Source organism: Haliotis cracherodii, unplaced genomic scaffold (genome assembly GCF_022045235.1).
Source record: "Haliotis cracherodii isolate W230 unplaced genomic scaffold, xgHalCrac1.p SCAF_14, whole genome shotgun sequence".
Classification (NCBI taxonomy): domain Eukaryota; kingdom Metazoa; phylum Mollusca; class Gastropoda; order Lepetellida; family Haliotidae; genus Haliotis; species Haliotis cracherodii.
The window spans coordinates 17,803,027-17,807,829 of NW_027266269.1; positions in this window are offsets into that span (position 1 = coordinate 17,803,027).

The window sequence follows — 4,803 nt, forward strand, 5'->3', positions numbered from 1 at the left end:
GGTCCTCTCGGCTTATTCCTGCACTGAACTGTATATATCCCCAACGTCGTAGACAGCATATTGAGGTTAATTTTAGGTAAACAACATATTGCAAATGGCGACGGGTTATCATATACTTGAACTTGTCACTTTCAATGTGATAGTAGTTTCCTTTTCGTAATGACGCATATTTCTAGATTGGAAAAGTCATACCATTTTCTACAACCAATAGGAACTGTGTACACACACTGCTCCGCGATGTGTTCAAATGTTTTAAGGGGGCACGGCTGGCCCAGTCGTCTGAGGCGCCGCGATTCGCTGTGCAGAGTTGCGTCCCTTGGACACGCCAGAAACCTATGATTGTGGGTTCAAATCCCGGTTCGCCCCAGTTATGTTTCTAGGTTTGTCATAACCACACCCGTGCTCGTGGGTTTCACTGAAGTGGTAAACGTCTGAGGCCTGCATCACTTCGAGCTTTCCTCCCACATTAAGCTGACACGCCGCGATATAACTGGAATACTGTTAAAAGCGGCGTTAAACCCAACTCACTCACTCACTCAAATGTTCTAAACATATAACGACTGCAAAACCAAGGCAATATTCAACGGGAAATCATTGCTATGGTGTTCTGAATATTTATACATGTTTCACAATCATTTTCTTTACAGACCACAAGGTATTATCCTCGATTATCCGCGTATTTTAAAATCACACTTTTGAAAACTACCATAATCCACTACCATAGCTATGTTTTGAGCCCTATTCGAATGAAATGACGCTAAAATAGCAGTCCAATCAAATTACTCTCACGAGCGAGCGGAATGCTGAGCGAGGTGAGAGATAGGCGAGATTGAAATGTCCCTCGCCAAACGAGGCTATGGCACCAGGGTGTTTATCACAATATGGTGGTCAGAAAACACGCTGCAAAACCGAGGAGGATAACTGCCATTCACTGACATAGAGAACTTTGCTTTTGTGGGGCTCTGACGCTTGCGAACCATTTGGGTGACCAGGTCAAACATGATATGACCCCTTTACAACTGTTTTGAAGCTTTGATGAGACCCGCGCGTATCCAGATTACAATAGGTCTTCAGCAACCCATGCTTGTTGTAAGAGGCGACCAACGGGATCGGGTGGTCAGGCTCGCTGACTTGGTTGATGCATGTCATCGTATTCCAAATGCGTAGATCAATGCTGATGATGACAGTCACTGGATTGTCTGGTCCAGGCTCGATTATTTACAAACCGCCGTCATAAAAGTGGAATATTGCTGAGTGCGGAGTTAAACAACAAACAAACAAACAAAGAAGGACGCTCTGCTGGCCTGTATTCTCTAGCAAGTTGTTCTGTAGGACGGGGTATGACCAACTATGTGATGTCCACGTAACTTTGTGGCATATGAAGATCCGACATATATATGTTTAAATTGTATGGAAGCAGGGAAGATTATTTACAATTTACAACAATACAGTGTATATACTGATTGTCCAGGGGACTTATATGATAGTATTTGAAGTATGATTGCACAAAACTTACATAACTTGGAACTCACACTTTGGACTTTTAACACATTTGACCTGTTGTTATAACATCTAGGTAACACATCTTCAGCTTTTGAAATACTTATCATGGAAAAGTGCATGAAATTCATCACCAACGTCGCTGATATCACATAAATTACATGACTTTCAATTAATGGGTACGGCCTGCCACCAGCTGCATCTGTTAGCCTATGCCATGAAGTTCTATACTCGATAAGAGAGAACCATTGGTTTTTACACAATTTATTAAAATATTGTTCTACTACAAGTTCGGATTATATTTATTACAGCTTTTGATGATTCAAACCTGTCAGGTGACCATATTAGTAAATACCGATCGCGTAATCTATTTGACACAATACATTGTAGTGAATGGACAGAATCAAGACAATGTGAATGCCATATATACACCAATTCACTGTTCATAAAGATAGATTCGATTGACAATAACTATTTATTCGTATTACCTTTAGCAAGATGATCACCTTAAAACAATTTATACAATATACATGAAACTTTTTTGTTATTCCTGACACGACACTAGCCCAAAAATGACACCACTCGTACGTGCATATAATTTGGATATAAAGCAGGTTTCTTCAAAGTTACCCGTGTATCAAATGTGATGGAGTGCCGTTTTTCAAAGGAAGAAGTTTACGTAAAAGTATTAAATAAACCTCTTCAATGCATTTCCAATCTCCAAAGCCCCCATACTTCACACCCACATGGAAAGCTCGGCACAACCATCGCATCAAACAACGTTACTGACATAGAATTGATAAAACACATTCTCTGCCTTTCTTAAGAACAAAATAAACGGCCTCTGTTGCCAGGTCTGCCAGAAACTATTTTGCTATGTTGAATTTATTTAATCCATAATTTAATCCAAGATAGTGATTTATTTAATATATCTGACGTGCCACCATGTCTTGGTCAGTAAAATGGGTAAAGTAAAACTATTCACACAAGAAATTCATCTATTACAATATCAATTGAGTTTACTCTTAATTCTATTTGCGCTCTGAACACAAAATTTGAAACCTTGATACATAGTATATACTAATATTAAGCGAAAGAAATTTTAATTCACCCCAATAATCTTCTCCGCAATCCCAGCTCAGACGTACATGAGGTAAGCGGAGATCCAGCTCAGACTTACATGTGGTGAGCAGAGAACCAGGCCAGACTTACATGAGGTGAGCGGAGTCCCAGCTCAGACATACATGAGGTAAGCGGAGATCCAGCTCAGACGTACATGAGGTAAGCGGAGATCCAGGTCAGACTTACATGTGGTGAGCAGAGATCCAGCTCAGACTTACATGAGGTGAGCGGAGTCCCAGCTCAGACTTACATGTGGTGAGCAGAGAACCAGGCCAGACTTACATGAGGTGAGCGGAGTCCCAGCTCAGACATACATGAGGTAAGCGGAGATCCAGCTCAGACTTACATGTGGTGAGCAGAGAACCAGGCCAGACTTACATGAGGTGAGCGGAGTCCCAGCTCAGACATACATGAGGTAAGCGGAGATCCAGCTCAGACTTACATGTGGTGAGCAGAGAACCAGGCCAGACTTACATGAGGTGAGCGGAGTCCCAGCTCAGACATACATGAGGTAAGCGGAGATCCAGCTCAGACATACATGTGGTGAGCGGAGATCCAGGCCAGACTTACATGAGGTGAGCGGAGATCCAGCTCAGACATACATGAGGTGAGCGGAGATCTAGCTCAGACATACATGCGGTGAGCGGAGTCCCAGCTCAGACATACATGAGGTAAGCGGAGATCCAGCTCAGACATACATGAGGTAAGCGGAGATCCAGCTCCTCACTTTCAGCCCGCGGTCACACACAACGAATCGGTACACCAGACTCTCGTATCTCCATGACGTTAGGCATTTTATACATTTACACGAAGTTCACACATAGACATAAACACTCGTTGCTCGTTTAACGTGTGCAGAGTGGATCACCCTGCATAATGGATGGGGATTAACCATATAACAAAACGAGTGGCCCTATTGACTTTAGCTATTGTACAGGAAGGGTTGCCTAACAATTGGCTGATTGACAAGGAAGCATAACCATATAACTGATTAAAGTTGACACGAACCCTCCTAACACAACAGCAATAAATTAAAGAAGGGAATATTTGAACAAAAAGGTTTAGGTGTCACACTTTGACATAATGATAAAATTTTCTGACAAAACACATTTGTTGTAATAAATGTACACGACTGTGAAACAGAACTCGCCGAGAAGGTGGTATGAAATACATATCTGACAAGTTGTCCATTTGTTGACAGGCAACCATGAACATGGGCTGAATGGCTATACCCAGCAAAACGTTGAGGTTTTTTTGGTATGAACATTCAATCACTTTTTGCCGTGTAAACCTTAATTCGAAAATGACCTGGACATGTATTCGGTGCAGGAGGATGTTTATCCACGTGGGAAGTGACTGCTGGCGTTGAAATACAGAAACTGAAACGGATCATCTTATGACCATCTTGGTAAATGTTCCTTGGAAATAAAATGTTTGACAATCCTGTTTCCTATGATTCAGTACTTGCGCCCGTCTGACGAAACACAACCACTTGAATCGGACATCTGTCAGGACTATATCAATGTCCTTATTTGTCCTATGTAGATATTGCAACAAGATAACAGGTTGGCGATGTATAACGCGGGGATGTGATGGTTCTTGTAGATTTATTGTTGGAGCTCCCAAGGCAGACAGCAGACATAATATACAGTAATGGCGTCCTTTTTCAGTTACCCCGTGTAACATGGCATGTGTCTCACCCACTTCAAGAAACGAGTGGGAGAATATTACCTGAACAAAATCTGAGAATTGTCAAATATTTGACAAGTGAACTTTAATCCCTAAAACTGAAACCATGTTGTTTACTCGCACAATTAACACTAAACCAAACTTGTTCATGAGTGGCAGTGCTGTCCACATTTCAAGTCCTGGCAGATGGGAATCACCCTGCAAAGTCGTTGTTCTAGGGATGTTCAGCTACACGATGTCGTTAAAAGAGTTGGGTTATATGCTCAACTGCCTTGAATGGTTGGAATATCACCCATGAAGGTAAGCCCTTGGAGCTATGTGAAGATCATGTTTGGGAGAACCGTACAAAACAACAATCACTCTCCCTAGAAACGTGACATTTAGATGCGTTACGTGCTGCAGTTGCTGTACCAAGTCGTGATGAATATGTTGAGAATCTAACAACTCTCTTAAGCGAAAGAAGAAATCGCTTCAGATTGACAACCTACTTTA